Genomic DNA, 26,931 nt, shown 5'->3' with positions numbered 1-26,931 from the left:
TTATCCAATATGATCTTCTACTACCATTCTAAAAGTAAAAGCTTACAGCTTTCCTGTAAGTACTACAGGTCATTGGTACCAGTGGAATTCAGTGGAAAGAGAGGTCATTTCTAGCTAGGGTGATCAGGCCAGACTCCATGGAAGGGTCATGTGTGTCTGTGTGTGTGTGTCTGTCTATCTGTCTGTGTCTGTGTGTTGGAAGGTGTTATGCAGAATCATCAATGGACCAGCTTGCCTGTGGTTCTGCTCTCCTCCTCTCTACTTCACCCCACCGTGGGCTTATAAGCATAAAGGTCATATATTTGCAAAGCCTCATGGATGTAGGAAATGCTTTTCTACACTTGAAGTTTTGTGAAACTCCAGGCATCCAGGAATAGAATCAGACTAGAACAGAATCACAAAAGCTAGCAACCGCCTGTGAGGAGCCCCCAGCTAGTGCTGGACCAGAGAGATAAAGAGAGTGGGGTCTGGAGATGCCTCCTCCATGGCTCCTGGCAGGCAGTTTGTTGGGATGGATTCCATTTCACCTCCCCTGAGTGTGCATGCTCTACCAAATGACTAGCACTGGGAGGAAAGAATTCTAAGAAACATGTCTTTCTGGACTCCCAGACTTTTCAGTTTTGATCTTTGGAGGGAAGGGTGTGAGAAGAGTTAAGGGAAAAAAAAAAATCCAACCTCCTCTGCCTTCTGTGATTCTGGCAACTCCATGCTATATATCAGTGGCCAGGCAGGGGAGTGGGAGAGAGCTTGGAATGAAGGGACAGAAGACCAGACCAGACTAGTGGACGCCTAGACCAGCCAGCTCTCCCTTCCCAGGCAGCATCTCGAGCCAGAAAATGATGAGGCCAGAGCCAAAGCAGTAAGAGGGAAGGGCATCAGGGAAAGGAAGACATAAATTATCACTGTCCCCAGCTCTACCACGAAATCCCCTTCCCAGGGCTGCAATCTCCTCGTCCATATTGTAACTCACCCCATGGAACGGCCCCACAGTACGCTCATCCTGAACAGCATCCTCGTATGTGATGAGACTGAGAGGGACCCAAAAGTGGAATCAGAAGGGAGAGGTGAGGGGAGCACATGAGCATGAGGATGCGGGAAAAGGAAGAGAATTAATGAGCTCTTGTTGGAATTAATTTTCAAAGAGCAAACAAAAGCAATTAATGTGGGAGGGTGGGATCCCCAGGCCTGGCTGCTGTCAGGGAAGCGCCTGGGTAGCTGGGACCTGGCTGTCTGCGCTGTGATTAGAAAGAAGGTGGGAGTTGCTCAATGGAGGAGAATCTGGGGGAAATGACTCTGTGTGCTCCAGAGGGAGGGAAGGAGTAATTGGGAAGCGGGTACCAGAATAATTACATGTGCGTCGGTGAACGATGCACACGCCCAGAGATGTTAGCAGGGCAGCTCCATCAACCACCACCAGCCATAAAACCATCCCAAATGTACAGCGTTTGCCAAACCCTTGAGAACAGGAAGTCATGTCATGAGAGGCCACATGGAGTGAATGGCTACTCTGTACTAAGCCAGGATGTTTTGCAGGTCTTACTTCTTTTCATCCAAACAAACAAGTATTATCCACCCCATTTTACAGATGACAAAACTGAGGTTCTAAGAGGTTAAGGATACAGGAGAGAAGACTTGCCCTAAGTTCCCAGAGACCTAGGTTTGAACCACAGCTCTACAACTTCCTAACTATGTGACCCAACAATGTCACCTTGGACACACCATTTAATATCTCGGAACCATGGCTTCATCATCTGTAAAACAGGGATACTGTTACGTACCTTCCAGGCTGCTGTAACAATCAAATGAGATAATTTATATGTATAAAGCTCCTAGCCGGTGCTGGTAAATGCACATACTAAGTGTTCAGTAAATGTTTGTTCTTCTCCCGGCCCCGTCTTTCAGTAAGATAATTTCGTCATTCATTCAACAGACAGTGGAGTGTCCAATGTATGAAAAGGGGGAAGGAAATAGAATTTATGGGAGCCCTTTTCATGCAGGCACTTCACTAGGTCCTTAGGGTGGGTAGGGCGTGAAGGTTGACAAGAACAGGACAGAGTGCTTGTCTTCAAGCAGGAGTTTACAACCTAGCAAGCCAAGCCCAAAAGCCCATGAGTACCTGGATGCTGTGATGTGTGATAAGAGCTGTATAGGACAGGGCAGCCAATGATCCAGAGCCTTGGGAGTTTAGAAAGGGGAGAGAGGCAGGCTGCAGGAAGAGAGATATGACTGCCGTGGGGCACAGGAAGGTTCTGAGAAGAGGTCACATGACTTTGAGCCCTGTGAAAGGCTGGATTTGGAATGGACATGAAGGGGTGGGGTTTCTTAGGGCTTCTCCTGAGGCAGCCGCTGAGGGGATTCATGGGATACTAATCAATATGTGTTTTCAGTTTCCTGTTTCCAGGTGGAGGAACAAAGGTGACAGCCAATTCTTTGCTACTCCTCTCCTGAGAGGAGGAGTCTATTCCCCCCCCGCCACCCCAGGGCATCAGGGCAGGCCTGTGACTTGGTTGAACCAAGAGAATATAATAGAAGTGATGCTGTGTGACTCTGAGACTTGGGTGTAAGAAGGCTTAAGGGGCGCCTGTCTGGCTCAGTTGGTGGAGCATGGGACTCTTGGTCTTGGGGTTGTGAGTTCGAGCCCCATGTTGGATGTAGAGACTCCTTAAGAAAAAAAGTTTCCAAAAAAAGCCTTAAGCTTCCACTTGGATCTCTTGGAATACTCTCTCTGGACACACTCCCTCTGGGAACCAGTTGCCACACGCCCGAGGGAAGTCCAGGCCACATGGAAAGGCTACATGTAGGTGTTGGGATTAACAGCCCCAGATTCACATACGTGCGCGCACACACCATGGGGTCTGGTCTGATGGCCTCAGCCAGAAGTGACCTCCCTTCTACTGAATCCCCCTGGCATCAAAGATAGCCATGTGGGAAGCCACCTTGCCTGCCTGGCCCAGTCCAGCCTTCAGATGACTACAAGGGCAGAGATACCCCAGCAAGCACCGGCTGAGCCCAGGTACCCCGGAGAACCCTGAGAAGTAACAATACGTTACTGTTCTAGCCACTACATTCCGAGGTGGTCAATAGATAACCAGAGGACCAGGCACCTCTTTCACTAGCCTGGGCTGTTACTAGGCAAGCTGGAGCAAGGGGCACACTAGAAATGGATGGGGGAGAGGTGAGAAGGAGCTGTGCGTTGGAACGGGGAGGGGAGAGAACCCGCTGAGCCCCCCCAGTAGCCTCTAGCTTCCGCCTCCCCTCAGCTCTTCCCAGCACGGAGCCAGATCAATATAACTCATAACTCACTTTACCCACCCTGGGAAATAACTGGGGGGAAAATCAGTAACATAGAAAGATGTTTATAGCAGAACTATTAATAATAGCAACAAATTGGAAATGACCCAAATTCCCAGTAATAAGAGAAGAGCAATACGGTAATGAAGTAACGTGACAGAATTTTTTATAACCATTTAAAAATGACACATTTATGGACTGTTGGCATACCTGGAAGTATTTGTGTAAAATATCGTTCAACGGAAAAAGAAATGCATGACCCAGGGCACAGACTACACATGAACTACAACTGTAAAAATCCTGACAAAGATGAAAAGGGCCCATGGAATAAGGCATTTGGTTTAGCATTTACTCATACCCTTTTCCAAAAAAAGCGTACTACTTTCCAAAAAGGCACCAAGTCAACCTCGCAAATCCTAAAAATGGGGTCATAACGGCATGGGAATTAGGAGCCGACATTTTGGAACATCTCTCTCTGCCATCCAGGGACAAAACCGCAGGTTGAGGGGAGGGCGCTGGATGACAGGGACGGAGTGAGCAGGGATGGAGTGAGCAGGGCTGTGGCATCCCCTCGGCAGGGTAGCTGAATGTTAGAAAACAAACCCTCATGTTTGCTGACACAGTGCAAGTAAAGGACTCACACAAAAGCCACCCATTATCCCATAATTATTGTCTCTCTCGTGCCTGCAATTAACGGCTGTCTGAGAGGCGGCTGCTGGGGTAAATACATGTTCACCCGCATTAGAGTCAATCAACCAACTGAAGCGCCAATTAACAAGCCCACTGCAGAGACACTCAGGTTCCCAGCGGCCACCATAGGGAAGAAGGGGACAGGACAAGATAACACAGATCTTGGACGCACTCCTACCCCAGGAGCAGGAAAGGGATGTTTACAGTGACATCCTGAGCCCCAGATAGAAGTCAGTCTTGCCCCGGAAAGAGCCAAGCTGGGCAAGCAGGTGCTCAGAGCCCACATACCACCCCACCCCACCCCCGCCCATTGCCACGTCAGAGGGGTCCGTATGCATTCATGGGTCTGTCAGCAAGGTTCCTGGGGGCTGCCACAGCTCCTGCATGGGGCAGCCCTCGGCCTGCAGGGGTCTGTGAAGGGAAAGAGATGCAAGAGAAACCTCAGAGAGGCTGTCACCTCCCGAGTTACAGAGGAGGACAGAAACACAAGGCAAAGAGAGGAAGCAGGCAGGGAGCCATCTTGACTGACTGACACTGAAACTGACTTACACTGGCCTTTGGCTACTTTTCTTAAGCAGCAAGCTCAGAAACACAGGAAAGTAGCTAACATCAGAGAAGTCAAAGATGATCCTTCTGTCCAGAGGAGAAGGGCAGGAAAGCATGCAGCTGATGGCAGCCATCCCAAGTCCTCTCCCAGGGATCTGGGGAAGACAAGGGTGCCTTGCAGTCCCGCCTGGCATGCCCAGCACCTGGCCACGGTGCTACACCAATCAGCCAGGCCCTCTCTCCCTGGACCACAGCCAGCGGAGCTCAGACTGTGGGACCAGAGCCCCCAGAAGATGCCTACCAGACACCAGGGAGCCTCTGAGATCAGAGGGATAGAGCATGCATGTCAGAGGTGATCTGGCTCAGTTATTCTTGGTCCTGGCTTCACACTGGAATGACCCAGAGAGCTTTTGTTTATTTTACTTTTTTATTTTTTTTCCCAAAGAGCTTTTAAAATACTAATGCCTGGGTACCACCACAGACCAATCGGATGGGGATCTTGGGGGAGGGGAGAGGCCCAGGCACATGCATTTCTTTAATGCATCCCAGGGGATGCTGATGACTACCCCAATTTCCTCAATTGCCGAAAATGAAACAGGCGTCTAGGGCGGTCATAGCTTGCCAAAGGTGACAAAGGCAGCAGAGAGCAGAGCCAGAACTGAAACCAGCTCATCTGATTACGGCCATGCAGTGACTGCCCTCGATAAAGCTAGCTGAACGGAGGCATGCGTCTCCCGTGCACCACGGGGTCTGCTGTGAGCCTGCTGTTTCATCCATGGTTTCATCCATGATTTGCATAAAGACTCAGAATGCAAGGCTACCCGATTTTCTGTGACAAAGCCTGGCTGGATGGCTAACACGCTTATGAATCAGGATTCCATATACTGGAACAACGGCCTAACATCAACAAAACAAAATAGCTCATAACTGTAAAACCCTACACTGAACATTTAAACGATTCCAACCGTACGTATAATCCAAAGGTTTTGAAGTATGCTCAAGAGCATGTTACTAATAAAATGGGGAAAACGCACACGCTGCCTTTATTTTCTTAAAGTGCATGAGTGTTTTAGAAAAACCATACTGTTGGCATCCCAAGAGGCAGACAGAGAATGTGGACAGTTTGTGATTGAATATTCTAGAAATAGGTTTATGTGTGACAGCAGGAGCCTGGTCAGTAGGACAAATTTCAAGATCTCGGAAGATAGGATTCTTCCCTCCCTGGCCCTCATTCCTACCCCAAGCTGAGTAACAATGCAGGGCAGTACTTCTCAAATTTTATTTTATTTTTTTTTAAAATATTTTATTTATTTATTTGAGAAAGAGAGAGAGGGCAGGAGCACACGAGCAGGGGGAGGGAGGGGGACAAGGAGACTCTGCACTGAGCACGTAGCCTGATGCAGGGCTCCATCTCACGACCCTGAGATCATGACCTGAACCGAAATCAAGAGTCGGTGGCTTCACCGACTGAGCCACCCAGGAGCCCCTCAAATTTTAATGTACATATGAGTCACCTGGGAGATCTTGCCAGATTCTGACTCAGTAGGTTGGGAGTGAGGCCTGAGATTCTGCATTTCTAATAAGCTCTCAGGTGATGTAGATGCTGCTGGTCCACAAAGAAGAAGGGTTCAGAGGATCTCAGAAGTTTACCTTGAAACCAGGCCTTCTGGATATGCTTGAGGCACCCATGTTCCTTCCCCTGTTAGCCTGGGAAACAGAGGAGCTGGATTTGGAGGGAAGGAAGACCCAACCGAGCACGTAGCTCAGCTCACTTGATAAGCAAGTGCGTCAGATGAACAGAGAAGAATGAAAGAGGGGCGCCTGGGTGGCCCAGTCGTTAGGCGTCTGCCTTGGCTCAGGTCGTGATCCCGGGGTCCTGGGATGGAGCCCCATGTCGGGCTCCCCACTCAGTGGGGAGCCTGCTTCTCCCTCTCCCCTGCCTGCCGCTCCGCCTGCTTCTGCTCTCTCTCAAATAAATAAATAAAATCTTTAAAAAAAAAAAAAAAGAATGAAAGAGACCCACTGAGAGAGAAAAGACCCATGGGGAGGGGAATTTCATTTCAGGCCAATGTGGGTCAAGAGATTTTCCAAATAGAACACCCGCTGCTGAATGGCATTATAAAAAGGACCCGGCTGCATCAATGATGGTTTGTGTGTGCTCAGAACCAATGTGAGGGGATGCTCCAGGCTCCCCCTGATGCTGACCTCCCCGCTAACTCACATCACATCTTTTATGTAGGAGAAAGGAGGTCTAAACAGCTGTCCATGGGAAAGTAACCTGAGCATCTCAGTACAGTAAGCTCAATTTAAACACCAGTGATTTGCAAATTTAGTCTGAGGTAATATAAATAAATTGTCAAGTAGAGGGCATCAGAGTCCCGTTGAATAGACCACATCTGGAGGACCGTATTCAATTCTAGACAGTTTAAGAGAAGGAGAGCTAACACGTGCCAAGTAACTTGTAGTTGCCAGGCCCTGTTCTACGCTTTTTTTTTTTTTAAGATTTTTATTCATTTGACAGAAAGAGAGAGACCACAAGCAGGGGGAGCAGCAGAAGGAGAGGGGAAGCAGGCCCCCCACTGAGCGGGGAGCCCAATGTGGGGCCCCAATCCCAGCACCCTGGGATCCCAACCTGAGCCAAAGGCAGACACCTAACCAACGGAGCCACCCAGGCACCCCATAAGCTTTTTTTTTTTTTAAGATTTATCTTTATTTTAGGGAGAGAAAGAGAGCGTGCAGGGGTGGGGGAGGGGCAGAGGGAGAGGGAGAGAGAGACTCTCAAGCTGACTGCCCACTGAGCACAGGGCCCAATGCGGGGCTCCATCTCGCAACCCTGAGATCATTACCCAAGCCGAAATCAAGAATCGGATACTTAACTGACTGAGCCACCCAGGCGCCCCCTGTTCTAAGTTTTTACATGTCTTTATTGGCTTAATCTTCTCAACAACCCTATGAGGTAAGTACCATCACTACTCACAATTTACAGATGCATAAATTGAGGCTCAGAGAGGTTAAGGATTATAACCAAGTTCGCATAGCTGGCAAGTGTAAAGTCAAGTGCAGGCCAAGGCAGACCGCCCCAGAGCCTATATTTTTCCTACTGTGTCATATTATCTCTTGACCCTTGTATGTCTGACTCTTGAAACCAGAGTCGAGACAAGTTTACCAAAAGGTAGAAGACCAGCTTCAGTTCAGCATTAAGGAAGGATACGAGCTGAAGCTGTCCAACGATGGAGAAGGCTGCTTCCCAGAGCAGTGCTGTTCATCACTGGGGGAATCCAGTGGTGCTGGTGCTCACGTGCCTGGGACACTGGAAGGGTGACCGCTATTTGCAAGAAGCATTGGGCCAAGACTGAAACTCCATGTCGCTCTCCTGTCTTGGTCTCTCTGTCTAGAAAAAAAGACTCTGACACCCGAGCACAGTGTTAAAATGAGCTCCATTTAGCCCGGACTTGCCCACAGATTCTGGTGCGTGTGATGGAGAGAAAGTGACAGCAATGCCCAGAGGACAACCTGCCCAGTATGGCTAAGAAATTGAGCCAGAGGAAGGATTGTGGGAAATATGCAAATGAGCTTCTGCTGACATCTCCTTCTCGTGACCTGTTACAAGGTTCTGGTGGGAGTAATAAACTCCTCTAAGCTGGCTGAAAATAGCTTGCTCCTTCTCAAAGAAATATTAAAAATATACAGTCATCATTAAAAGAACGAAAGAGGTTTGGTGTTTCCTAACCCAAACTATACTGTGGGCCAGCACCTTATCTACATTATCTGGTACCCCAGCATAAGGGACAGAGCCTTATCTCCAAGGAGAAAAGCAGAGAAGGATGGAAAAGATATCCTCAAACTCTACCCTGTCAATCCTTCAGCCACTGGCTGGGAGACAGGGATTCCGGCTCTGAGCCAGAAAGTGGAGGAATCTGACATCTCAGCCCACAGAAAGATCTGGGCTGAGAGGAGCTTCCTATCTTATTCATATCCTCGCTCTTGCACGTTGCCCCATCCCCAAGCATGATGCCTAGGGAAGGTGGGGGAAAGTGTGGTCAAGCACCAGCTATTTGCAGGCATTATGCTGGTCACTGTGAAGAGACACAAGTCTATCAGAGAGAAGGACATATGTGAATGAAAATATTTCAGAACAACTTCTACTTCCAACTGGTTGTTTCAACCATTAAAAGGACACTTTTAAAAATATAACTTAGTAAGTGTAAGTGTTATTGACTCAGTTCTGACAACACCAGATTTGGGAGAGGCTGGGCCCAAGCAGGAGGCTTTCCGTTTAGGTTCCACAAAGTCTCTCCTGAGGTCTGGCCGCTCCCTCTGTCGCTGAGGCTCTGCCGCTCTGCCTCGGGGACAGTTGGCCAGAGGCAGCCCATCCGAAGGTACACACTCTCCATCTGCTCTTCCAGAGGTTCCTCCCTCGCTTCCCTGCCTTCTCCACACGCGGGATCTGCCGCCATGAGGTGGGTCTGCAGGGTCTCCACGTTCATCCCCCCTCCACACCGTGGGCACCCTGACTTGCCTGCGGGGCACCCTCACCCCCAGCACCCGGTCACACGAAGTGACCCCAATGATAAAGGCTAACAGGGCGGAGTCCGGGAAACATTTGGGAGTAGTGGACAGGGAAAAGAAGGGACTGAGGCAAGCCTGCTCTGCGAGATTAAGTTGGGTTTAAATGAGGACGTCGGGTTTCTGGATTCAGAGAAGGCCTGCACTCCGAAAGGAGCTTGCTCTGTTCGATAACCCCTCCTTCAGTTGTGCGGGGTGGGAGGGAGCTGTAAGGACCAGCCCTGGATATGCTGATTCTGCCTCCGAGAATCCCTGCAGCTCCTTCTCCAAGCCTCTGCCTCGGCACCGTGGTGACTTCCTCTCTGCATGGTCAGACCAAGAGCAACCGATGCCCCCCCCATATGCACGCGAACATGCCAGTAACACATGCACACGCTCCCACTGCTCCAGGAGGCAGCAGCTACCCCCGGCCTCTCCCAGGATGCAGGGTCTGGGCATCTGGGCAGAGGAGGCCAGCTGGGCAGCCCCGAGGGGCCACAAATGAGCCATGACTGTTGGGGGTGTCACGACAAGGTGAAGCCAAAAGAAAAGTCCCATGCTACCCCTCCCTCCATCTCTATGATCTCCGTGCAGTCGAATAGGCTTCCATTCAAGCTTGGGTCCCACGAGGGGTAAGGAGAGGGTTCGGGAAGGAAATACGGACACATCCACGAATTCTAATTCTGATTCTTCCCCCACCTTTCAGTGTGGTCTGGAGTAAGTGGCCCATTGTCTAAGAAATACAGGTTCTTCACAGATAAAGAGTTAAATCACCCTGGACAAGCTGGAAGGAATATGGTCTATAGTACGCTGGGTACATGCAGAGCACATGGGTGCAGAGACAAGGGGTCCCTATTAGATACTCACCCAACTTCACGGTGTGAGTCAGTCTACTTTCAAGCAAAGGCACAGTCTCCTTTTATGATCCTAAGCCCCTGATTCTTCTTATTGGGAACCCAGCTCCCCAGGCTCTATTCACCCCACTTCCATCCCACTTGAGTTCCAGCAGAATTCCTGGTCACACACCCATCACCCTGGCCTATCCTGTGACAAAGGTACCAAGAGCCTGAGATCAGGAGCCTGGACAAGATACCTCTGACTGCTCTCATTTTTACCACTGGCAATGTTGATGCTCAAATCAGTGGGTGCTGAATAAATCACAATAAGGCCAGAAAGACAAGGACACAGCCAAGCTTGAAGCGCACCCTGCCCCACAGCTTCCCAGAGCCACAGTGCCTCTCCTGGAAGCCCCCCCACGCTACTCCTCAGCCCCCGCGTCGGGCACTTGGCAGGTTAGGCAGCTTTCTGTGCCGTGGGCGACACGTAGGAGCTGAAAACGGAATACGCCCAAACGGAAAGGAAATGCGTCTCCCCTGTAAATGCCTTGCCCAGTCTTCTGTTTGCAAAGGGCAAAGTCTGTGGAGGGAAGGGACGGGACTGGACCGTCAACCGAGCCCCTACAAATGGGAAAACCAGGTCCTGAGAGGGGGAGAGACAGGCTCAATTCTCACGGCATGGTGGAAAACAGAACCCAGCAGTATGGAGTCCTCCCCATGCTCCTAATTCTTATTCCAGGCCTGATCCTGAATTTATCAGAGTAAATATTTACAGGGTTAGCATTCTGCCTGGGTGCTCCAGAGCCGCCCTCCCCTCTCCAGCCACTCCCAAGCTCAGCCACCTGGTACTAAGCTCTCCTCCAGCCAAACCTACTCTGTGGTCAAGTCCACACTGGGCAGGCCTCCTGCCGACCGTCATTTCTGTTGTAGTACAGGAGATAGACAATTAAAAGCTCTGCTTCTCAGGGGACGGGCTTAAGTCTTTCCTGTCAGAAAATCTTCCAGAAGCCTAAGGCCTTTAGGCCTTGGCCCCAGGACCCTGACACGGAATCCTTCCTCACAGCTACACCCAGCCTGGCTCAGCAGCCAGAAAAGCTCGTTGGGAGGGGTGAGCTTCAGTGCGGCCAGGCTCACCCCGTCCCCCCCGCCTGCAGCCCCTCACAAACCCTGAGGGGAACACACAGGTTGCTTCAGACTCAGCCTCATCTCTCGACAGCTCTCCTCAGCACCCAGCTTCTCCCACCCCTGCAACAACAGACAAGAGGCACCGAGTTCTGGTCTCCGCTCCAGGCCCTCCATTTTGAGGTGGCTGGGACAAATCCTTTTGGGTCTTTAGACCCCAGTTTACCCCCACCCCCAAGAAGAACCCTTTGGCTCCGCTCACAGCCTCAGATTCAGCACACACAGGGGTGCCCCGTGAACCCACACCACAGAGACCCTGGTTCAAAAGCCGTCTACAACTCTGGGCAAACCGCAGGCCTGACCTCCGACCTGTGACCCTGGGTAAGTCGTGTGACCTCTGAGCCTCGGTTACCGCCCAGTCTCGAGTCGCAAGGATCCAACCAGATGACATTACATGTGGAAGGTGAGAGAAGCCTGAGGTCCTACACACACCCGAGGGAGCTTTGGTTTCTATTCTCTCTCAGGGCTTCCCACTCTGAAGGCGGTGACCCGTCGGTGGGCGTGAAATCAAGCTCAAGAGTCAAGACTTTTTTTTTTTAAACAAAACAGGCCAGACTAGACTAAAATATAACAGGAAGCTAGTGTGCACTACACGCAGTCAGGGTAACACACACGTGTTTGCTGGATTCTGATGGAAAATGTATTTCTACTGGTTGCAGTCAAACATTTCAATTAGGTCTTACTTTGAAAACTTCCTTGTGGACGTTCCCACTTGTAAAAACTTGCTTCCTGTCCCCAGCAGATTGGGATGGTAAACTCCTTCAGGGTGAGAGCCACGTCTCTGGATTCTCAAGAACTCCAACCCTCCCACCCCCCATCCCCGGCCCCAGGGACCAGGGTGGGCCCCAGATAAAGCCCCTGGCAGCTGGAAAGCATCCACGGAATAGAAAATCAGCATGGAAGGAGAGCAGGAAACCACATTGATGGTGCCAGCCGCTGTGCCAGACAATGTCCCTGGAGGTGCGCGTTAGCACCTCCATTCTACCGATGAGGAAACTAGAGCTCAAAGAGGTGAAGTTGCCCAGGGGGTGGGGGAGCCGGGATTGAGATCTGGGTTTGGATGGTCCACGGCCTCCCCTCTGGACCTCACTGCCTTTATCACTGCCCGGGGGATCCTGCCCAGACCTATCAAATCTTCCAAACATCCTGCATTGGTCAAGACAATTCACCCCACAAAACACACACACACACACACACACATGCACACGCACATGCATGGCAGGAAACACCACCACATCCTTTCCTACCTGCCTTTCTTGGGCTTTCCCAGTCCCATGAGGGAGAGAGGAGAGGGCTGTGCTGGGGGCATCTGGGATTTGTCTTCGTCTTGGTCCCGCCCTTGTCCTTCTCTGCCTCTTTGAGGCTGATTTCCCCCCAGCTCCCCACCTCCTCCCCCAATACCAGCTAACTGGTTACCCGGGCAACCCAGCTGGGAGGCTGCCAGTTACCACGGCAACCCAGCATGGCGGCCAGGCTGCCTTGCTGAGGAAGGTCAGGGGACCAGTCAAGCGACAGAGCCCTGGGATGTTGCTGCAGGACTGGCCTGGGCTGGGGCCTACGTGCCTGAGGGAATTAAGTTCCTGCTGTCAGGGGACCGCGTCTCAGTCTCCCTGAGGCTGGCTCCCCCAGCTCAGGGTAGCAGACTCAGGCTTACCTTCCCCCCCCCCCACCCCCCGCCCAGTTCTGGAGCGGTTCTCAGACTGAGCTCAGCCTAACCCCAGGGGTGACCCCTCAGCACCTTCCTTTCTGAGCATATCTGGGAGTCAACATGCATGCGACATGTGTGTGTCTGCATGCAGATGTAGTCTCTCCATGAAATACATTGGTAATAATAAGACAGCTAGTATTTTCTAGTACTTACTATGTGCCAAGCTTGTCCTAGGGGCCTGGTGTGAAGTCTCACCACTGACCCATACACAAAGGCACGGTCCCCACTTGGCGGACACAGCGGCTGAGACTCGGAGCAGTGATGGAACTTGCTGCAGGTGGTGCAGGTATTTACGGCAGAACTAAGCAGTGCAGCTCTGGGGCTCAGCTCCTGAAATTTTTGAGCCCCCCCTCCCCGCTCCTGCCCTTCCCTCACCAGCCCCCCACCAAGGAAACATTTTTAACATTTATTAAAAGATTATTCAGTGTGGGATGTTTTTATTCATATTATTTGATTTCATTCTGTCCTCGCCTCTGTGAAGGAGACTTTAGTTCTGGTGAGAAACCCATGAGCTCCAGCTTCAGGCCCCTTCCTCGGGAATCCTTTCTCTCCCGGGAGATTCTACCAGTTTCCTTCTTGGCCGCCGACATATGTAGCATATGTCTCTATCACATACAGGACAATTATTTGCCCACACGTCTGCTCCCTTACTAGACTGTGAATTTAAAAATTCATTTTTGCAACCTCATACCTGCCTGGGACATAATGAACATACGGTAAATATTTGCCAAAAGAAAGTGGCCGGGCCAGGATTCTAAGCCCAGTTCATCTGTCAATGTCATGCTCTCTCTACCACATGACCCTGTCTCACTCATGCACTCACTCATTCATTCATTCATTCATTCATTCATTCATTCATTCGAAAAGCAGTTACCCAACAATGGGCATGTGCCTGGCTCTGTGCGAAACATCACAAAGACAAGGACAAATAAGACCATCTCTGGCCTTGAAGCAACTCAGTCTAGGGGAATGAGGCGCAAGGCTGAGGAGCACAGGAAATAAACACCTCCCATACACACCATCAAAGGCTTTCTCGTGACTGTCTCCTTGAGCCAAACTCCCTCCCACCCAAAGCCCCATATAACCAACCAACATTTACTGAGGACCTGCTATGCGCCAATGCGCTCGAATCAGCCGTGGTTTGGAGGAGAGAGGGCAGGATGAGCAGACAATGGAACCAGGAATTACCGGACAGGCGCCCAGGGACACTGAGACTGTTTGTATCTCACCTCTGATGTGATAAAGCATTCTCATGGGGCCCGGCTTTACACTCATACCCACTTCCTACCTTAGCTCATGTGAGCCTTGGGGTTGCAGGTGGGGCAGGAATTGTTACTCCCGTTTTCGAGATGAGGAAATTGAAGCTCAGAAAGGGAAGAGCAGGGCGCCTGAGTGGCTCAGTTGTTAAGCATCTGCCTTCAGCTCAGGTCATGATCCCAGGGTCCTGGGATCGAGCCCCACATCGGGCTCCCTGCTCAGCGGGGAGCCTGCTTCTCCCTCTATCCTTCCCCCCTTCTCATGATCTCTCGCTCTCTCACTCTCTCTCTCAAATAAATAAAATCTTTTTTTAAAAAAGAAGAAGGAGAAAAGCATGGGATTAGAAGGAGGAACCCAGGCTCTAGAGCTCACCTGTGACGCTAACAAATCCACATCTCTATCGGCACACTCCCACCCTCCCATCCCACCTCGCCAAAAGTCGGTTTTCCTTCCCCACGACGACCTCTTCAATTCTTCAGCCTGGCAGCCACAGTTTTAGGTGGAGGCAAGCAGGCTTGGATGTCTCTGGATGGCCCAGTGATGCTAATGAGGACCCAGGAACCAAGCAAAATCAGAAAAATGACCTTACCACCAGAGGCCGGGGTACATTGAACAGGCTAATTGCAAGCATTAGGCTAATTAAAAGCAAATTGGCCCCTGCAATTATAGACTCAGGTTTTCAGGTAATGATGAGCCAGACGGGGTGGACATGGTGATGTCAGAGCTAAGAAGGGGTCTCACCTCCTCCATGGAGGGGGATCCTAGGTCCTGCAGGGGTAAAGCCTGAGCATCCATGAATGTTCATCAGATCTGCACTGAGGTGCCCAGCCTTATTTCCTGAATTCACACAGTCAGGACCAACCCTTAAGAGAGCCTAAATAAATGGGGGAGGAGGATTTGACGGTCACCCTAAATACTATCAACCCTAAACACATTTCTTACCAACTGACCCCTCCTTGTCATATCTATCCAGAGTGTGCCCAGTTCCTGGGAGCCCTCTCGGCGCTTCCCAAAGTAGCGCTAGTTGATCTGATAAACTAATCCTGGGCTTGGTTCTGGTCTGATCTTTGAGTTAAAGCACTGCATTCTGATACACATTGTTTCAATGCACGCATCTAACAATAACTGACATTTGGATAATTATCTGCAGTTTACAAAGCACTTCCATAAGTATATATATATTACTCTCCTGGCAATCAACTAGTTAAGTGGCTAGTGATACTAACCCCATTTTTCAGAACAGGAAACAAAAGCGCAAAGAGATTAAGGGACTTGCTACAAATCACACAGCTCTGCTAATTTGGACCAGGGTTTGAATCTATGTCTTCAAGTTCCAGATAGGCCTTCTTCCCACAACCCGCGAGGGCAGCGTACCCACTCAGTCTTATTATTAACATGCAGCCCAGAATTAGTTTATCAGATCAACTAGTGCTACTTTGGGAAGCGCAGAGAGGGCTCCCGGGAACAGGGCACCCTCTGGATAGATGTGACAAGGAAGGATCAGTAAGGACACACACAGCGGGGAGGGGGCTCCAGGGCAGAGTCCTCATGTGTGCAGAAGACACATGAGGAGCCAAATCCCCTTCATCCAGGCCAGAAGTCCCCAGAAGTGTGACATTCCAGGGGATCATGTTCTGTCCTGGTGGGACCGCACCATGCACGTGAGGCTCCAGGAAAGCCTGAGAAAGGAATTGGGGCCGTTGGAGGAATAGGGGCATTTAGCCCAGGACAAGGAGACCTGGGGGGCTTGGAGGGTGGGAGATCATGATACCATCTTCAGATCTCTGTGTTTCTCACACACACCAACAACAGTAAAATAAGAGCAAACGCATGTGTCGATCTGCTCAGCGTGATTCTACCTGCTCCGTAGATGAGACCTCGCCTATCTCCACAAGAGGGGCATGAAATAGGTAACTTCATTATCTTCATCTTACAGGTAGAGAAACTGAGGCATGGAGAGATTTAAGTCACTATCAAGGTTGTATCACTGGTAGGTGATAGAGCCCAGATTCAACCCGAATTCCACCCCCCTTCACCCCCCATCCCCCAACCCCCATCACTGCCATCTTGACGACTGCACTAAACCTTAAATCTCACTCCTAATCAAACAAACACATTACAACAATGAAGCGATGGATGAAAGCAATGACAATGTTATAATGTTCAATGCTGATGCTCGTATAAGAAAACATGTTCTCGAACACAACTGCCAGGAATGTAAATTAGTAATTTCCAACAAAGAATTTGGCAAAATATGGCAAAATATTTTAAAACACAGCAATTCCTGTTGGTGGGAATGCAAACTGGGGCAGCCACTCTGGAAAACAGTATGGAAGTTCCTCAGAAAGTTATAAATAGAACTACCCAACCATCCAGCAATGGTATTTACCTAAAGAATACAAAAATACTAATTCAAAGGGATACGTGCACTCCTATGTTTAAAGCAGCATTCTCTACAGTAGCCAAGATATGGAAGCAGCCCAAGTGCCCATCTATAGATGAATGAATGGATAAAGAAGAGGTGGTGTGTATATATAATGGAATATTACTCAGTCACAAGAAAGAATGAAGTCTTGCCATTTGTAAGGACATGGATGGAGCTAGAGAATATAATGCTAATGAAATAAGTCAGTCAGAGAAAGACAAATACCGTATGATCTCACTTGTATGTGGAATTTAAGAAACAAACCAAATGAGCAAAGGGGGGGAAAAGAGAGAGAGAGAGAGACAAACCAAGAAACAGACTCTTAACTATAGAGAACAAACGGATGGTTACCAGAGGGGAGGTGGGTGGGGGATGGGGGAAACAGGTGGTGGGGATTAAGGAGGGCACTTGTGACGAGCACCAGGAGATTAAAATAAAAACTTCCAAAAAAAAAATAAAATAAAAAAACACAGCAATTCCATTTCTAGAAATGTAACCTAAGGAAAAAAAATCATTGATATGTGCAAAGATTCAGATATTTATATGTTCATTGCAGCATTGCTTATAAAAGCAAAAAGCTGGAAACAACTAGTTTAACAAGGGGGGTCAAAAAAAAAACCCAAGGGGGTCAATTAAATAAATAGAATAGATATATAATGAAATGCTAGGAAGCCACTTATGTAAGTGACAAAAATATATGGGGTCCAAAATGTTAATAGTACATATGTGTATTGCGATAATATAGTTACACGTCCATGCATGGATTCATAAAAACATATATGTATCAACATGGTAAAATTATATACCAAACCTCTGAGACAATTACGGGCAATTTTAATCTTTTCTCTGTTTTTCAGTTTTTTTAAAGGGCTATGTATTATTTTTCAACTCAAAATCGTAATTTTTTTTTAAAATATTTTATTTATTTATTTGAGACAGAGAGAATGAGAGAGAGAGAGCACATGAGAGCGGGGAGGCTCCCGATGCGGGACTCGATCCCGGGACTCCAGGATCATGACCTGAGCCGAAGGCAGTCGCTTAACCAACCGAGCCACCCAGGCGCCCCCAGAATCGTAATTTTTTTAATGTATATACTCTATCGCATTAATTCTATGTCTTGGGATTTATCCTAAGGAAAGAATCCAAAACACAGAAAAGGCCTTTGCACACAAATGTTCATGTTGTGTTATTTGTAAAAGTAAAACAAGGGTAACAACCTAAATGTCCCAATACAAAACTGGTTACATAAAACCCATTACATCCACACATTATTATATGCTATTTTAATATGAAGAAAACCATCTTTACCACCACGGGAAAGAGCACTGACTGTTTCGTGCTGCTTCAGAGAATCAGAACCAAAGGGCAGGCCTTAGAAGTGGGCAGATTTTGGGGGCGCCTGGGTGGCTCAGATGGTTAAGCGTCTGCCTTCGGCTCAGGTCATGATCCCAGGGTCCTGGGATCGAGTCCCACATCGGGCTCCCTGCTCCTTGGGAGCCTGCTTCTCCCTCTGCCTCTCTCTCTCTCTCTCTGTCTCTCATGAATAAATAAATAAAATCTTTAAAAAAAAAAAAAAAAAAAGAAGTGGGCAGATTTTGATTCCATATAGAAGAATGTTCTAACCATGGAGCAGGCTGCCTGGTGGGGTAATGAGCTCCCCGTCGCTGGAGGCTGGGGCTCCCAGCAGGGAGGCAACAGAGGGCTCGTCTGGGCTTGGAGGGAGGCTGGACCAGACAGTCTCTGGGGGGCATCGGGAGGTGTGGGCGCTGAGCAGGAGCCCACCTGGACTGATCGACTGCCAAGGGAAGAACCCCACTCAGCCTGCCTCGAGGCCTTTACGTCTCTGTTCCACATTTATTTCTAAAGGTTTCCCAACCAAACCGTTCTTTCCTCTCTAAATGTTGGGTTTTTTTTTTTTAATTGCTTGGGGACTGGCCTGCTAAAGTCATCTCACTAATCGCGCACTGGCTCCCAGACCACCTCAGCCCAGAGCTCAGTCCACTGCACCAAACCTCTGGCAGCCAGAACCCCCGGCCCCCGCTGCTCAGCAAGCTCTCCCTGACGCCCAGCAGCAGTCCTCTTCCTCCTGACCCTCCCCTGGGGGACCCACATGGATCGGGTGCCTGCCAGGTGCCAAGCTCGGTGCCAATGTCTTCGGGGAACCTCACTCCAGGCCAGCGAGGGGAGCGCTGAGGACCAGGACCTCGCTTCTTCACGCTGGCCTGGGCCCCCTCTCAGCTCAGCTCCCTCTTCCGCACCCCGAGGCCACAGGCTGGGCCTGGACAGGCCACGATGTCAGCCTGGGAGCCAGGGCTGGCTGCCCCGCTCGCTGACTTCCTCGGTAATTACTTCATTTACACTGAGCAGGAAGAATCCGACTCAATAATCTAGGCAGACACGTTAAAAGTAATTGTCTGTGTAATGCATCCTGCACCGTCACCTTCCTGTGAAGATGGGAAAAAAGCTGAACCCGGCAAAAAATTTAAAAAAAAAGCCCCCATTGTCTCGAGCCTGCACAGCGCCCGCCAGGATTAATTACACACCAGCGCTAACACAGTTATCACCTCGCCACTGATTGGAAAACCAAGGACTTTTAATAATTCATATCTGCAGCCCAGCACTCTGCGCCCTTGTGAGCAGATACAGAGAGCCGCCTGTTTTCTGTAAGGGAGCCCAGCGGTGGGGCCAAGGAGGCCTGCCCCGGCCCCTCCAGCTGCCCCCACCGGGAGATGGCTCCCAGCCTCGGGCCACTACCTGGTCCTTCCAGGAGCCAGCGCCCGCTGTGCCTCTATGGGACCTCCCTCCCACCTCCTCTCCACCACCGGGATCTGCTCATCTCCTGCCCGAGCTGAAATGCAGCTGCGCTGCGGTGGAAGGCCACAGAAAGCCTCCCCGGCTCCGTGCTCCCCCAGAGGGACCTGGAAGCCAGGATTTGGGGGGGCTTTGTAAGGGGGGATGCCTACGATCTGGACAAGGCCATCTGGACAGCCAGCTCAGGCCGAGACATGCCCACATGGCTCCCACCCCCAGGCATTCAGGAGACCCCCCCAGGGAGCCAGCCACCCAAACTGCCAGACTGAGGGCAAGGGGTCTATAGGGGTAGGGGAAGAACTGCAAGCTCAGAAGACCTTCTCTGGCTCGGACTCTGACTCCAACTCCATCCCCTCCCACCACCTCCCCCTTTCTGCAGCCCTCCCCACCCCTGCACCCTAGGGCTAGCTCCCTCTGTCCTGCCTCTCCCGTCTCCGGCCTTCCCAGGCTCCAGCCCCCTCTCTTCCCTTCTCTGGCTGGCCTGTGGTCACAAAGAGCCTCTCTCTAGCCTCTTCTCTCTTCTCCCTCTGCCTTCCCATCTAACCCCCTCCCTACCCCCCCACCCCTCTCTGCCAATTCCCCCACCTTGCTGCTTTGCCCAGAACCTCACACAATAAGGCTGAGGCTCTGTTAGCTGCAGCCTGACCCCCACCATTATGAACCCATCCCCTCAGGCCCCCAGGCCCACGTACCAGGCCTCAGCAACTCAGGTGCTCCCCACTAAATCTGAGATCCCAGAGATCAGCTGCCCCTAGGAATTCAAGAGCCTCAGTAGCCCTGGGCCCCAACCTCAGACCCACAAAATACACATGCCGTGACCCCTCACCACATTGAGGGAGGTGAGTCCCTGGGGCTGACCCGAGCCTGACCCCTGGACCCCCCTCCATCTCTCCTTCCTGCTGGCCTTCAACTCACTTCTGGCAAGATTAGAGGCAGGGTGGGGCTGGCCTCTTTGCTCTAGCCAGGCTGGGGGGGCCCAGCTAGACCCTAGGGGGCTGGCAGCCCCAAAGCTGGCCTCACCCAAGAGATGCAATTCAAACGTAATAAATTCCAACAACATCAGCCCTTACCGGGGATTCTAGAGGCGGGGGTGGGGGCACAGAGCGGGTTGTAATTAGCATTCTCAGCATCCATGATCCCCAAGTAAGGCTGCCAAGAATGAGGGATGGGGAAGGCAGTGGCTCCGCAGTGTCAGCAGCCCGGACTCACACGGCTGCCAGGCCGACCAGAGAGAGCACAGCCTTCCTCCTCCCGCCTCCTCTGTACGATTGATGATGCATCAGGACAGACTCACCGGCTTCAGAGGTGTGAGCCCCGCGGTGAAACGCTCGAACTCTCCGCGCCCGAGGCACCCCTCCCCCAGCTCCGGCCAGCTGGGGTCCTCCTCCCCCGCCCCTCAGGGCCCCCTTCTGAAGAGCGGGGCTCTGGATCTGATCCGGTCTAATCAGTCATCTCTCCGGCTGGCAGGTCCCTGGCGCGGGGAGAGGATGCTGTTGTGGTGACTGCAGGATCCAGCATCTTTCCCAGGCAGAAGCAGCTGGGCATGCTCCATGGGCTCCCGCGGGGATTTCAGGGCCACGTGACTCTCCCTCCCCAAGCTGTCACTTAGGATCAGGAGTAAATAGTCCCTGGAAAGGTTTAACTCCATCCACACCGGCGACAAGCTGCTAACCACCCATGCTTCCCGCCCAGGAGAGGATGGAGTACTTGGGCACAGCCTTCCTGGCCTTCCACCACCAGGAAGAGCTGCCCCCCACCAAAGGGGATCTGGGGCCACCTTCCTCCATGTAAGCTGCAGTTTGCTGTTCTCCCACTAGAGTGCAGGGAACCAGAAAGTGCCCAGGGGTCTGGCATCATGGGGGCTCAGCACACCTGCCTGTGGGCGCCTTTCATCTCTGCGGCTCTCCACCCAAGAGACAGGCACATCTCTGGGTGTCAGGAGGGCTTGGTAGGGGCCCTAGCACCTTCACATCCCCTCCCCCAGCACAAGGAATTGCAAAAAATAACGTGTGCAGCTGGCTGGAACCCATGACAAGGTGCCAGGACCTCCTAGGTCTCCAGCCCAAATTCGTCTCCGGTGACCTTGGGCAAAGATATGCCCGCCGAGTCAGGGGGTATCAGTGTTTGTTCAGAGGCAGAAGGGAGGGCTTCGGACAATAGGATCGTAGCCCCATCTTAAGGGATTTCTCTCGCAATCTCTATCTCTCTTTCTCTGGCTCAGTTTCCTTCTCTTGACATTTCTGTGGATGCTGGAACAATAACAGATTCTCTGTGACAATGGGTAAGTGCAAGGGGAAGGCTGAGTTTCACAACCAGGATCAGAAAGATGGAAAGAAGATGGAATATTCCCACCTGAACTTCTGGGCAGGCTCGTGGGGTCTCAGTCCCACCTGCTCCGGAGACCCAGAAGTTGTACAGCAAACCAGAGGAGCTCGGGGCTCACTTCTGAATACAGAAATAGTTCAAGAAGCAGGAGCTAGATGAAGGGCATCTGCAAGGACTCACCCACCTGACTATTATATCTTTTTTGAATATTTATTATTACAACAACTTGATTTCAAAAATGAAGCTTCTCTTCACTCCAATGCACTATTTATCTTTCTCTGTGGGTCTCTTTCAGTGTGATCTGAGTATAAGCATCATTTAACCAACGGAAGTCTTTTTCTTTAAAAAGAAAGGAGCACAAGCTTCCTTTCCAGGGTCCAGGAAGAACCCTGTTAGTGGGGAGGGGGGTCATTACAGGGATCTGATCCACACCCCAGTCCCACACACCCCAGAGAGAGCTCCCACAAGGCCTGTCCTTCCAACCCCAGAGTAGGCCAGGCCAGAGCTGAGAATCTCAGGTTAGAGCAGTATGCACCTGCCTGCAGCTCTGGCGGGGAGGGAAATCCCTAAGTCCCTGCCCCACCACTCCCCCAGCCCAGCTGAGATGCCGAGTTCCTCGGCTGTGAGAAAGGCACTCAGCTGAAGGGGCAGAGAAATCCTGGGTACAGGCCTAGTGCCAGGCAGGACCGATTAAGCCCAACCCACCCGCCCTGGCTCTCTAGGACTTGGCAAGTCGGCCCACGGCAGGCAGGGGGAGAGCCGGCTTCCAGCCAAACAAAGATGAGGGGCTCTGGGGGCGTCTCTGGCCTTGAGGAGCCAATGGAGTAAAGCAGGGCTGGGGCCAGAGATTACAGCATCCAGGGGGAGACAGACAGGGTAGGGAAGGGGATGAGGACCCCAGTCCCCAACCCCCACAATCCTCGGGCAGCTGAAAAAGGCAGGAGACGGACAGAAGGGCCTGCTGGGAGGGTTTCCTCTCTGGCAGACAGAGGGCAAGGGCTGCAGACAGATCCTCTGAGTTGGCCCTGCGGATGCCTCTGGGCGATCTGGGCGGCCCTGGGGGCGTGAGAGACCAGAGGTAGGACTGCCGTTGGAGCAGTGCCTTTATTTTGGGGAGCGGGGTAAGGGAGACCTTGCAGCAGGAGGGTCTTAGAGTTCCAGCAAGGGTGGGTAAAGAGAAGCAGAGAAAAGAAACTTCCTTCACCAAACATATATTCTCTCTCTTACGAGCCCAGCAGAGGAGAAGCAAGATTTTTGTGACACTCAGGTGGAGAGGGCATGAGGAGGAGGCGTGAGGGAAGAAAGCGCCCTTAGAATCCATGCCCCCGGGGCTCAAAGGGGAAAGTCCAAAACTCTGAGTCACAACCAGTCTCTAAACACCTGGGCCACCCTGACTTTTGAATGTCATCACAGTCCAGGCGGCCATGAAACTGATGGACTTGTTGCCCCTCAGACATGTCTTACCCATTCCTCACCCTGGCCATGTCCACACGGGCCCCTCCCCCCCGCCCGCCCCGTCAGAGTGAACCAACTGGGGAGAGAAAAGGGAGCCCCCTGTGATGAGCTATCTTTGAGGGCCTACTGCGTTCCGACCCCAGCTCTACCCCTTACCAACCGAGCGACTTGGAACAAGTTATTTGGCTGTTGGGCCTCAGTTTATTGCATCTGCAAAATGGGGTTTCCCTCCCCGAGCCTCATTCCTTGGAGACAGAATTGGCAAACTCAGCAGCCGGCTGCTTTAGCAGGAAGCAGGGGAGGAGCCAGGGCCAGAGAAAATCAGGAATGGGTGTAACGTACCCAGATCTCTAAGCGTGTGAAAGAAGTCTACCAGACCCACAGTGGAGGAGATGTGGCGGAGGATGGTGGAGATGGCCCTGGAGCGGCCGTGGGTCACCCCTGAGCGAAGGCTTCGAGGCCGTCCTGAGGCCGATCCTGTGTGCTTTGGCGCCCTCTACTGGATCGATGTGGTACACGCACAAGGCTTGCCGCGGTTTCCCCCACATTTTAACCCGGCTTTTTCTCTTCTCTCTGCACCACCTGCCTGTAAGAGACACCCTAAAAACCGCAGGCATGCTTGAGCCATGACATCGTGGGCATCACGAGAATCACCTCCCAAACACCGTGAGGGGAAGGCCTTCCTGACACACGGTGATCATATTCGTCTGATCCTGGGCAAGTGTCAACGTTGGCTCATTGAAATTTGAGAAGGGAAAAGAAATAGCTTCTCCAGTTGTCTGTGTATCTGACTTTTATTGTTAGCTCTCGGGATCCACGTCCGGGGTCCTCAGAGTTTCTAACTCACCCACCAACCCAATGTCACAAGCCTTTGTAGGGAATGGATGATGCAGGGAACCGTGAAAATGAGTGGGCCAGAGTCCTTCCTTCCTTCCTTCCCTCCCTCCCTCATGCAGTCAGGGTTTCTGGAACAATCCCCGCCCCCCGCCCAATTCTGAGCACAGCACCAAGGCAGCTGTGGCGTTAAGCTAGGCGCCCAGGCTGCGAAATCAGGCAGACATGGGGCTGAGTCCCAGCTTCGCTTCCTACAAGCTTCATGACACTGAACACATTTTTTTACTCAGTTTTAAGTCTCAGTTTTCTTCTGCCTTGTTAAAACAGTCAGGGATGATACAGCAGCTCCCTCATAATGCTGTGGTGGGGACCGAATGAGACCATGTAGTGAAGCTCAGCTCTCGGAGAGGCCCCTGACACTCCGGACACATGGGGCGGCCACCGAGTCTGGGAACAGACGTGAAAGCATAATAGCTTGTTGACATTTCGTTGCAATACGTCATGAAGTGATATTGTCTGTTTCCAGACTTTACGGCCACCCTATGTCTCCCCTGCCCTGGATGAGTTTTCAAACTAGACCCCTAGTTTTCCAACTGTGGTGCCTGGACCAGAAGCATCAACAACCCCTGGGGGCCAGCTGGTAATGCACATTCTCAGACCTTCTGAACCAGAAACTCTAGGGATGGGGCCAAACGATCTGTTTTAACAAGCCCTCCAGGTGATTTCAGTGCACCCTCAAGTCTGTGAACCACCAATCTAGGGAAAATGATACACATGTAAACAATCACAATACAGGTGGGCTTCCCTAAAGGTGTGATGTCATGGGCAGAGTTTTAAAGGAAAAGCAAGTGTTCACAGGTGGACACAAGCCCTATGAGAGCAGAGATTAGCACTTGCAAAGGCTGGGAGGCACAGAAGGGAGGTGTGTGTTGAGGGAACCACAAATGATCTGGTCTGGCAAACTGGGGAGTATGGGAGGTGAAGCTAGAGAAAGAAGGCAGGAAGCCAGATTATGCAGGCCTTTCAAGTGCCTGAGTAAGGAATTCAGATTTTTTCCTGTAACTGATGGGAAGCACGAAAGGTTTTTAATGCAGAATGATGTGACCAGATTTGCATTGTAGAGAACAAGCATTCTGGCAGCAGTCTGGCCTGGAGGCAGGGAGATCAGTTGGGAAGCTGCTAGAATGATCCAGGTGAGAGCCCATGTGGGCAGGAACTCAGGCTGCGGCCATGGGGTGAGATATTTCGGAGGAGAACCGACAGGCAATGGGGCGCCAGCCTGTCTCTGAGGGTTCTGCTCTGGTGGCGCTTCTGAGAAAGATGGAATCGGTGTTGGTGAGGAAGAGGGGACGAGTTCAGGACCGGGCACACGGAGCCAGGGCAGCTCAGGATGCTCCAGGCTGGCAGCTGGAACAGGAGTCAGCCATGCCTCTGTTGTTTATCCCCCAACATCTCCCATTATTTATTCCAGCAAATATCTTAGATTCCTATCATGCGCCAGCAGGGTTCTAGGACATGGTGGAACACGAAATAGCCAGAATCTGCTCTCAGGACTGACGTGGCAGTGGGGGGACACCAGCAATAAATAAGCAAATACAGAAACAGCAAACTTCTGGCTACCTGGCAGGTGGTATGAAGAAAAGTAAGAGGGTCTGGGGGCGCTAGGCCTGGCTCAGTGGAGCATGAGACTCTTGATCTCGGGGTTGTGAGTTTGAGCTCCACATTGGGCATAGAATTTACTTTAAAAAAAAAAAAAAGTAAGAGGGTCTAAGGAGGAGCAGAGTGGGGCAGGGAATGGGGTATCAGGAAGGGTTACTCTCACAAGGTAACACTTGAGCTAAATGATACATAGGTGCCAGATACACAAAAACAGGAGGAAAGTGCTCCCAGGCAGAAGGAACAGCACATGCAAAGGTCCTGAGGTAAGAATGAATTTGGCACAATGGAGGGAAAGATGAAAATCGCCATAGCTGGCCAGTTATGGAAGATGAGGTCAGAGAGGGTCAGGGCCAGGCTACAGCAGGTGGTCCGTGTTCAAGGCCAGAGGAGAGGGGGTAATACAGGTGAAAGTACCTAGTAGATGGTCTCACGCACCAGATGTACATAAGGAGTATGCAGACGGTATCATCAAGGAGAGAAGAGGAAATAAATCTTAACTGCAGCAAGGATTTCGGTTCAATTTCAGGGAAAGCTCAGGCCATAGGAGTCATGTCATATCTGAACAATCTCCAAAGCAGAGAATTTGTCCATTGTGTTTAACAGGGGCGCCTGGGTGGCTCAATCGGTTAAGTGTCTGTCTTGGGCGAGTCCCGCATCGGGCTCCCTGCTCAGTGGGGAGCCTGCTTCTCCTTCTCCCTCTGTCCCTCCCTCTGCTTGTGCTCTCTCTCTCTTTCCGTCAAATAAAGAAATAAAACCTTAAAAAAAAAAAAAAAAGAATATGGGCGCCTGGGTGGCTCAGTCGTTGAGCGTCTGCCTTCAGCTCAGGTCATGATCCCAGGGTCCTGGGATCGAGTCCCACATCGGGCTCCCTGCTCCGCGGGAGGCCTGCTCCTCCCTCTCCCACTCCCCCTGCTTGTGTTCCTGCTCTCACTGTGTCTCTGTCAAATAAATAAATAAAATCTTTAAAAAAAAAAAAAAAGAATATGGTTAACAGCCAAGCTGGCGTAAGTGCTGGCTGGTCTCAAGGCAGGGGATGGAAGGATGAGCTCTCCGGACGGAGGAAAGAAGATTTGGAAGGAGAGCAGGAGGGGAAAGAGGTGAGGAGGGCCCTCCGTCCGTGGCCGGGCCGGGGATTCCTCTGGCGGTGCCCGCGCCCCAGCTGTCTGCACAGCCACGCTCTCCCACCTGTAGACTCCGAGGCCAGACCAGGCACAGGCCTGTGCACGCCGAGGCTCGCCCATGGGAACTAAGCCAGGACCCAGCCTGCCTGGGAGATGGAGAGACCCGGGCCGATGCCGAGGGCAATGAGTCCGGTCGGGTGGATGTGGACGACCCCAGCCCAAAGAGTTACCTTCTGCTTCCAAGGT

General features: G+C 51.3%; 1 protein-coding gene across 2 annotated transcripts in view; it reads right to left on the bottom strand.

Moving 5' to 3' along the window:
• Window positions 1-26,931, bottom strand: part of PLEKHA6 (pleckstrin homology domain containing A6) — a 139,478-nt gene that overhangs the window by 100,216 nt on the left and 12,331 nt on the right. The gene's annotated exons all lie outside the window — the stretch shown is intronic.

This window comes from Mirounga angustirostris, unplaced genomic scaffold (assembly GCF_029215605.1).
Source record: "Mirounga angustirostris isolate CCGP_5_RB_7025 unplaced genomic scaffold, mMirAng1.0.hap1 SCAF_6, whole genome shotgun sequence".
In the NCBI taxonomy this organism is placed as follows: Eukaryota; Metazoa; Chordata; class Mammalia; order Carnivora; family Phocidae; genus Mirounga; species Mirounga angustirostris.
The sequence above is the reverse complement of the archived record's forward strand: the minus strand, read 5'-3'. Positions and strand labels throughout refer to the sequence as shown.